Below are 10,649 nucleotides of genomic sequence, written 5' to 3'. Positions count from 1 at the left end.
AAAATCTATGTACAAAATGTACAAAAGCAAATATTCTTCAAAAACAAAAAAACAAAATATTCAAAATACTTTAAAATAAGTTATGTTATTCACTATCAGTGAAATTAATAATTTTTCCAGAACTCAAAAAACTTAAAAATAATATACCTATATAGATTTTGCAAAAAAAAAAAAATATATATTTCATAAGTTTTGTAAAATTTTACAATTTGGGTGTGGGTACATCGGTTGGCCAGTTGGTAGTGTGCCTGTCAGTTTGAATGTTTAATGACATTTTACTATTTTTAAAATTCTCATATTATTTATCTAATATTCGTCAAACATTAGTTTTAGTTCTTACATTACTAAAAATCTAACTCACACCGGTGAAAGACTTTAGTATGACGCATGTTTTGTTTTGCAGCCCAATGTTCTAAAAAACGAATTTTGGAGTCTTGTAGGAAATGAGCGAAGTAATGTGCAATTTTTATTAAAATAAACAATATTTGACTGAAAAAACGTTAGTGCTTTTTTACCCATTTTCAGTTAGAAAATTACGCTTTTTTACCCCTTTTTAATTTTTTTGCGCGCGTTTTGCTTGACCAATGTTGGCAACACTGTCAGTCGGTGTAGGAAGTTGTCAGTAAGATTTAGTAACCATTTGAAACGTGTAGGAGAATAAAATTTATTTACTCTCTAATAAATCAATAAAGAACAAAGAAGAAAGGAAACAAAAAACCTCTTAAATTCAATTAACAATTTAAATAATTTAAACGTTAGTTTTATTTTTGTTTATAACACTAAAGATGTGAGCAAAAATTAAATGAATAAAATTAATGTCTATTAACTTGTTTTTCTAAAATAGAAAACAAAAACAAGTTTATAAAATATAATGTTAATGATGAAATAGAAAGATGCATTTTTTTTACAGGGGAACTTTATAAATAATTTAAACAATTGGTCAGTGAGTTAATTTTAAGGTTTTTTTTATTAGGTTTAATACAGATTTTTACAACAAATAATGTGATGAGATGTTGTAGAAGTTTTAGTTCTCGTATGAATTTTATTTTGGGATTTTTAAAAATCCTTGGTAAATATTTGTTTAGAGTTCTAGGAAATCGTTTTGAAATATATTTAATAATGACGTCAAGTGGTTTTGTGTTTGTTGGTTTAAATAGAAAAAAAGTGATGATTTCATATAAGACAAGTTGTGTTTGTTTTTTATATAAAAAAAATTAAATTTACCTTGGGTATTTTATTAAAAAAAGCTTTGCATTAAATGATGAAATTCTGTAAAGAAAAAAAAAAAATTTTAAGTAAAAGGTAATATTTGGATATTGTTATTTTGTTGTTAAAATTTAAATCTATGCCCTTCAGTTAACTGAATAAATATCATCATAAAATTTTATGTATTTTTTTAATTCACCAATAAAAAGCTACAGTAACTTAGCAACCTACTTTGTCCTTTAACTAAAAGTAAATATTTAAATCATTTTTTATAGTTTTTCCATACTAAACTATATTTAATATTAACTTTTTCTATTTTCTGTTACAATATCTCTTTTTTTCCATTCGAAATCCCTTTTGATGGAAAAAGCCTTATAAAACCTAGTAATAAATACATGATTTAAATTTTAAAATGCAAGAAAAAATTTTCATTTACTTTATTGGTGTTAAGTTTACTCAACTCAAAGAATGTAGATTTTTACGGGAACTATTCATTTCATCAGAATATTTTTTTATTACTTACAGGTTATTTAAGTAGTTCAAATAGAGGATCGACAATAAAGATTTAAAATGAGACTAAAATTGTCACTTAAAAGAAAAGGGTAAAAGGGAAGATGCTAAATATTTAAATCTTCAAATATTTAAATCTTCAGCTTAAATAATTAGAAGAGACCTAAAACAAAACTACAGCAGAACTTAAACAAAACTAGAACAGAACTAGAAAAGAACTAGAACAGAACTAGAACAGAACTAGAAGAGAACTAGAACAGAACTAGAACAGAACTAGAACAGAACTAGAACAAAACTAGAACAGAACTAGAACAGCATTAGAACAGAACTAGAACATAAGTAGAGCATAACTAGAACAAAACTAGAACAGAAATAGAACAGAACTGGAACAGAACTAGAACAGAACTAGAACAGAACTAGAACAGAACTAGAACAAAACTAGAACAGAACTAGAACAGAACTAGAACAGAACTAGAACAGAACTAGAACAGAACTAGAACAGAACTAGAACAGAATTAGAACAGAACTAGAACAGAACTAGAACAAAACTAGAACAGAACTAGAACAGAACTAGAACAGAACTAGAACAGAACTAGAACAGCACTAGAACAGAACTAGAACAGAACTAGAACAGAACTAGTACAGAAGTACAACAAAACTGAACTTCAACTAAGCTACAACTAAACAGCAACCGATCTTTCTAGAACAGAACTAGAACAGAACTAGAACAGAACTAGAACAGAACTAGAACAGAACAAGAACAGAACTAGAACAGAACTAGAATAAAACTAGTACACAACTAGAACACAACTGGTACGGGGCTAAAATAAAACTATGTATATCAAAACTGAAACTCAAATTTATTGAAATGTTTATTCTAAACGGATTATATGCTAAACCACGTTTTCTAAATTCTGTTTAACACAAGTTAAAGTACAATTATTCAAAATTATTTAATTTGAAGAAATATATTAGAAATTTTATAAAAAAAAGTTCCCTTTCCTTGTAAGTACTTTGTTAAAATCTGTTTTCTTCATTGTCATTCTTTGCTTCTAATGCACACAAATCTATGAGCCGCCAAAACAGTATTCAACTTTCATGCGCTAGTCAACCATCTAACCCTAGTACCACTGTCTAACCAATGACATCAGATATCCAACGCCCAGTTCAATATGCAGTTAAACTTAAAAGTCATTAATGTTAAATTTTGTTAAATTTATTTAAATAAATTTTTTTTATTGGTTTTTGTTGCTGCTGCAGTTTTTATGAGCCATAAATTGTAAATTATGTTGGTGGAAAAAAAAACAAGAAAAAATTAATTAACTAAACATTAACAAATTAATTACAATAATTTAACAAACTAATAAAAATTATAGGGTTAATAAAAATACATGCTATTATTAGTTAACGAATTTGTGGAATTTTTTTTGTTTAAATGATAAAACATTAATTAATTAAATTTTTTAATTTAAAGTGAATAGAAATAAATTTGGAAAAAAGTGATAAATAAATTTTGAAGGAGAAAAAGGGATTGTTTGAGAAGAACGATTTAAACTTGACTTACTCGGTTGATAAACTTAGTTTAGTAAGTAATATTTTTTGAGGGTTTTTTGATGTTTTATTTAAACTAGCTTTTAGCTTTAATCTAGTTTAAAACATGTGTGAGTTTGATTGAAGCACTTTGATTTATAGCTTATTATAGTTTAATTTTATTTAGCTTTAAAAATTTTGTATTAAAATTAGTTAATCTTTCAAAAACCGAGTTTAACTAAACTTGCTTTAACCAAGTTTAACTAAAAATTTTTGTTTTATATAATTTAGCTTGAATAGTGAAACAATTTACTTTTAAAATTTTTGAAATTAAACTTAGTTTAGTTAACTAAAGTTTAGTTAAACGGTCAAATAAGAAATGTTTAGCATTTTATTTGTGATTATTTGTTTCTATAATTGTAATACTTTTCACAGCATTTGACCATAAGATTAACTAAACTGTGATTAGCTAAACCCAGTTAAGCATTGGTTTGTTAATAAATATTAAAAGTAATTTTAACTTTATTACGTTTTACAAAGTTTTAAACAGCTTTAACTATTTCTTTTATAATAATCTGTGGCAATTTCTAAAGATTTCTAGTTGAAAAATGAAATAACTTTTGAAAGTAAGAAAAGACCATTTTATACGTTTTTAAGCAGCTATAGTAAAAAAACCATTAAATTTCAAATAAATTTTCATCTAAAAACGTTGGTTATATTTACATTTGTAAACTCTCCCTTTGCCAGCCAATATACACAGGTGCTATTTAAACTGCTCCCTATAAACCAACCATTCATTCATTTATTCATTCATTCCTTTAGACATTTTTCCTACTTTTTACATTAACAAAGAGGAAAAAAAACTATATATTTGTATATCCTGACCCGTTTTGTATTTATGTATGTATATCAGGTTGTTGGTTTTTCTTCTGGTTGTTGTAGCTCAAACACACACACACACAGCATAGTTCAAAGTTTAAAACCAAAGCACTTACTCGTTCGTTTGTTTTTGTTGTTTTTTTTTTTTTTTGCTTTAGCTATGATATCGTTAACCATAGTTTACTTCCTGTTCATAAGCTACAAAAATTTTTCTTTTCCTGAGATTATGTTGGGGAAAAGTTTTAACTTTTCTATTTTGTTTTTTGTCCAACTTCTTTTGCAACCATTGTAACCATTTTTTCCACATTTGAAGTTGCATTGCCCAGACTTTGAAGAATGTTATTGGCTAGAGTAGCTGTTAGCTAGAGTAGTGGTGCTGATGTGGGAAATTATAAAGGGTGTGTTATAAGTCTACTCTTACTACTGGTTTAGTTAAATGGCATCTAATATTTCAACTTAATGGTGACTAAATTTAGTTTTTTTGCTGCGCCACAGCTTAAGTTAAAAAAAATTTACATTTTCAAATTTTTTGTCTAATTTTTCTTCTTTTGCTTTCAATTTTTTTTGTCTCAATTCAATTTAAAAGTGCACAACAAGCAGCTAAAGAAAGATAAACTTTTCTCAAAGTTTACAATTAAACTCAAAAAAGAAATCTAAAAAGAATGCTGCTGATAAACAAGTTACATTGTTTCTCAGAAAGCTTTCTCAGAGTTCACACTTTACAAGTTGTTATAGATGGAATCCCATCAAACGAGTTCAAGATTAATTCAGGTTTACCGCAAGGCTCAGTTCCCCCTACCCAATTTCTTATATGCTAAACTTCCAACCTTCTATGTTAAACTTCCAACTCTATGTAGATTAATTCAGGTTTACCACAAGGCTCCGTTCTTTCCCCCAACCCTATTCCTTATCTTCATAAATGACCTTCTATGTTAAACTTCCAACTCTATCTACACTTTTGCGGATGAAAGTAGTATCAAGCCCTGAGGCGCAATGAGAATGAAAGCAATGAGGCGCAATATGAATGAATCTCTTAATCACGACTTGATAAAAATCTCTGAATGGGGCCGTGTTAACAAAATTGATTTTAACGCCCGTAAGACTCAAGGTTGTTTTTTTAACATATAAACGATTAGCAGATATTGTTGTGGTGTAAATATAAAGGAATCAGAAACTCTTTATGTTCTGAGCATGAAAATTCCGTGCGATGTCCACATTTTTCAAGTGTCGAAAGAAGCGGTGTAAGACATACTTCACTTAATCTGATCTTCTTACTATTTAAACCACTTATATCTGACCAAAAATGGAATGGTATGGGCCGGAGCTTCAAAGTCTATTTTGGAGCTACTTGACCGCGTATAGAAGAGAGAGAAGGTACTTTTCGGTGACAGTGGGCTATCCAACTCTCTTGATTCACTGGATCACCGTCACAACGTAAAGTATATTTAACTGTTTTATCGATACTACAATGGAATATGTTCCTTAGAAATTAGGAAACTTGTTCCCGATATCCGTATATTCTTAACACACGTCATTCTTCGAGAATACACCCATTTTTGGTAGATTGGAGCGCACAACACATTACAGGGAAAATTCATTCTTTAGACGCACTCTTCGTATGTGGAATAAACTTCCTGCAGAGGTATTCCCTGACACTTACGAATCAAATCAAATGTCTACAAGCACTACTCCCTTTATTCTTCTTCCCACAACCTATTTTCCTAGTTCCTATGCTTCGCCTAAGTAAGGGTCATTCCCTGAGTACTGGTCCAATTAAATTAAAAAGTTTAACTAAAAATTTTAACTTTAAATGAAATGTTATGAAAAGTTAATAATAAATCTTGGTTTAAAAATTTTTTTAGATTTTTTTTCTACTGTTTAATCAAAAATTTAGTTAAATTTGGTTTAAAATAAGTTTAGTTAAACTTTTAGAAGCAAAATTTCTTATCTGAAAGTTAAGAAATTAAATTTTCTATAAAATAAATGTAAAAATTTTAGTTAAACTTGCAAAAACCGAGTTTAGTTAAACTCACTTAAATGAAGTTTAACTAAAAATTTTAACTCTAAATGACAGGTTATGAAAAGTTAATAATAAGTCTTGGTTTAAAAAATGTTTAAAAATTTTAGCTAAATTTGGTTTAAAATGAGTTTAGTTAAACTTTTTAAATCAATATTTTTCTCCTAGAAAATAACAAATTAAATTTTGTAAATCATTTTAATGAAAATTTTAGTTAAACTTGCAAAAACCGAATTGGTTGAACCAGCTTAAACGAAGTTGAACTAAAAATTTAAAAAAATAGCAAAATTTGTATTAAATTGAGTTTAGTAAACCTTCTAGAACAAAACTTTGTTAACTAAATGTTAGGAAATTTAATTTGCTATAAGAAAAAAGTAAAAATTTTAGTTAAACTTTCAAAAACCAAGTTTAGTTAAACTTGCTTTAAACAAGTTTAACTAAAAATTTTTAGTTTATTGAACAAAACATAAATAAAGCTACAAATTAGTTATAAAATTTTTGTAATTAAAATTAGTTCAGTTAACTAAAGTTTAATAAAACTGGCAAAAAATAAGATTTCAAGATTAAATCTATTAAATTTCATTAAAATAAGTTTAGTTAAACTTTTAGAAACAAAATTCGTTACCTAAAAGTTAAGAAATTTAATTTTATAAATGACACAAGTGAAAATTTTAGTTAAACTTTCAAAAACCAAGTTTAGCTAAACTTGCTTTAAACAAGTTTAACTAAAAATTTTAGCTTCATTTAATAAAGCTTTAATTAGGCAACAAATTAGTTATAAAATTTTTTAAATTAAACTTAGTTTAGTTAACTAAAGTTTAATAAAACAGGCAAAAAATAAGATTTCAAGATTAAATATTTTAAATTTCATTAAAGTGAGTTTAGTTAAACTTTTAGAAACAAAATTCGTTACCTAAAAGTTAAGAATTTTAATTTTCCAAATGACACACGTGAAAATTTCAGTTAAACTTTCAAAAACCAAGTTTAGCTAAACTTGCTTTTAACAAGTTTAACTAAAAATTTTAGTTTCATTTAATAAAACTTTAATTAGGCTACAAATAAGTTATAAAATGTTTGAAATTAAACTTAGTTTAGTTAACTAATGTTTAATAAAACCAACAAAATTTCAAATTTTAAGATTAAATCTTTAATTAATTAATTTTTTGTTGCCAAAATTTAAAGTTAAAAGTTTTCGTTTCTCTTTTCATTTAATACTTAAAACTTTTCATTTTATCATTCTATTTTTTTTAAACGAATGCCTCTTAACTAACGGTTTTTTATTTAATACTTATGAAAACTTTTGTCTAATTTTTCAACAACTCTTTTACGCCTGCCAGATTTAATTAGTTTAAACTTTATTTTGCATTTGTTAACAAACCACTCACTATAAATAAGAAAATGAAAACAATTTCGTAATTGCTATTATCTAATTTTTGCTTAAGAATTCTTCTTATTCTTCTCAGCATTTTAGGATTTTAGCCATTAGAATAGAAAGTTTAAGTGTGAAAGAAACAAAATGAAGTTGAAATTTAATTAAATTAAAAGAGTATAAAAAAAACAACAACTGAAAAACAACATAAAATTTGTTCTCTATAATTAAAGAAATATGATTTAATTTGAAGAAATTTTTATGGGAAAATAACTATAAAACTAAAACTTGCCATGAAAGAGGGCTTAAGAAAATGGAAAGGAATTTTAAAAAATACAAAAATAATTATCATTATAAAGCTCACATGGAGGAGGCTAAAGAGAGATGTACATAAAAGTAGCAGAATCGTTTAAGCACACATACTAGGGTTCCAGATTAATAAATCCCAAAGGCATGCAGCTTTACAAAACTCTAGTTGATCGAAGAAACCACTTGGATTTTATATCCTCTGGCCAGCCAACTTATTGGCCTTCTAATCCTAGAATGATTCATGATCTAAAAGATTTTGTCATCTCAAGAAATTTAAATAGAAATACTAGGGTTCCAGATTAATGAATCCTAAAGGCAGACAGCTTTACAAAACTCTAGTTGATCGAAGAAACCACTTGGATTTTATATCCTCTGGCCAGCCAACTTATTGGCCTTCTAATCCTAGAAATATTCATGATCTAACAGATTTTGTCATCTCAAGAAATTTAAATAGAAATTCTGTTGCAGTAAAAATTTCATACGAATTATCTTCTGATCATTCTCGAGTGATAATAAACTATTACGGTCAATATCCATCATCTAGTTCAGAAGCTTATTTCTTCACGACTGATTGGATGAAATATATAAACAGTCATATCCACATTGATCTTAACCTAAGTGTGAGGAGGATATAAATAATTGTATTAGTAACTTCACGTTTCTAATATTTGCGGTCTTAGATCACTCTAAGTGTCAAATTCCTACTAAATCTAAAACATATAGATATCTCAAACGCAGAAGTTGATATAATTCTCCTCGAAAAGAGGAGATGTAGAAGAGATTGACAACTTAACAGATCTCCTGCTGCTAAGCAGATAGTCACTGTAAGCAAAAAACTAAAAAGAGTCCTTCATGCGGAAGAGGATCGTAGAAATAGAAACTATGAATGAATATCGAAAGATTAACGTGAGCACCTGCCTCGACGGCCTTATCTCACGGTGGTCTTTTTCATCCACTGGGTAGACTAGAGACGGTCTACCATGCGCCCCTGAATTCCTCTATGAAGAACTCAGGTAGCAATTTTTGTACATGGATGTCCGGTCCATGTATAAGCACTTTGTGGAAGTACTCGAGCTATCTTATCAATTGCCATAGTAGCCCCATTGCGGAATGACAGGCCGAATTAATCCGCCTACCCCGACAAGGAAAAAGCAATCACTGGTCTAAAGTCAAAAAAAAGGGGGGTGACGAGTCCCAACATTAGGTGAAATCAATCTTCCGACAATGTGGAAGTGACCACCCTTAATTAGGTCATGAAAGAATTGCATTATTAAAAATGCAATCTCCTTCATCTAATGACCCATTCCAGTGCATTCCTTAACCTCTTTAAGCCCGCGCAACCACACTATTGAGATGGCTCTGTTGTTTTGGCAACAGCACCTAGAGACATATTTGGTAGTCCGGAATACACAACAAAATGGATCAGGATCCCTCTTTTATGAACCGATCAATGTAACAAAGGAAGTAGGAATTTCCAAAGTCAATTAATTCCAATAATTGCACCGACAAATAGAAGAACTTACCCGAATCTCCAATATATAGAGACTTTCCCGATCTTTTACCAATTATAGCATCCGTTCCATTCCCATGATCATAAAGATCGATCTAAGGGATGACAGGCAACCATTGAATACTGGCGTCCCACTACACGAACGGTAAGAGATACCGATCGGGTTTAGAAATCCAGCATATGCTGCTTTATACACAGACCTGTTTGAAGAGAGATTTATCCAACCCATCGGGTGTAGGATATATCAGTCCTTCAACCAAGATTCTTTCCCCGCGATTTTGGATATTAAACCACAGTCACTACGTGGAACCCGAAGGAACCTCAACCAACTGATAAGCTAGGACATAGTCCTGCGGGCAACTGGCCATCCGTAGTGTCAGATTATATGGCGCTCTGGTTAGACCTCATGTCAAATCATTCCGAGGCGAAGCCAAGTATACATTTGACATCACCAGCTTATAGTCCCGGCATACTAGAGATATTGGTAGCACCTCTTTACCCGGGGATTGCAATACACCATGATGGAGATTTCGTCATGGAAACATGCCCCCGGGGGGAGATAGAAACCATATTAAAAGTTGATCATCCCACAATCCGATTACGTTACATACCTTGGTATTCATCTGGATAAACGTCTGACTTGCTGTCAACACATAGAAGCCAAGCGGCTCCACATGAAACTAAAATCTTCTAAATTGCATTGGCTAATAAACCAGCATTCAAAGTTAAACCTTGACTGCAAAGTCATCCTTTATAAGACAGTACTAAAACCAATTTTGACATATGGCATCCAATTGTGGGACACGGCAAGCAATACTAGTGTAGATCTTATACAGTTTAACTAAACTCGATTGTTTAAAGTTTAGCCTATATAATTGATGGCATGTAAGGGTACATGAAAAATATAATAAATTTCTAAACTTAAACTTGAGTTAAACTTAGTTTTGGATAAAAACTAACAACATTTTACTTGATGAGCAAAATCTTTTATAAAACGAAGAAAAAGAGGGCATATTTCAAATTAAAGCTCTTTAAAAATACCTTTTCTTGCTTGTTTTTAAACGTAGAATCATTTTGTTAAAATATTTTTAGTTAATCTTAGTTTAAGCGAGTTTAACTAAACTCGTTTTTTTTTAAGTTTAGCATATAAAATTGATGTCATATAAAAGTACTTTAAAAATATAACACATTTCTAAACTTAAACTAAAATTAAACTTAGTTTTGCATAAAAACTAACAACATTTTACTTAATGAGGAACATTTTTTTTTTTAAACGCAGAAAAATGTCGAAAAAGGTATATATTTCATCTTAAAGCTGT

The 10,649-nt window shown here is 29.1% G+C and overlaps 1 protein-coding gene across 8 annotated transcripts in view; it reads right to left on the bottom strand.

Moving 5' to 3' along the window:
- The window catches only part of LOC111682453 (protein shank), a 124,616-nt gene that overhangs the window by 99,599 nt on the left and 14,368 nt on the right, over window positions 1–10,649 (bottom strand). For all 8 annotated transcript variants that reach the window (XM_046955517.1, XM_046955512.1, XM_046955515.1 and 5 more), the window contains exon 2: window positions 1,225–1,269. The gene's annotated coding sequence lies outside the window, so the exon portion shown is untranslated. The remainder of the gene's footprint in view (window positions 1–1,224; window positions 1,270–10,649) is intronic.

Source organism: Lucilia cuprina, chromosome 6, assembly GCF_022045245.1.
Source record: "Lucilia cuprina isolate Lc7/37 chromosome 6, ASM2204524v1, whole genome shotgun sequence".
Lineage (NCBI taxonomy): Eukaryota > Metazoa > Arthropoda > Insecta > Diptera > Calliphoridae > Lucilia > Lucilia cuprina.
The sequence above is the reverse complement of the archived record's forward strand: the minus strand, read 5'-3'. Positions and strand labels throughout refer to the sequence as shown.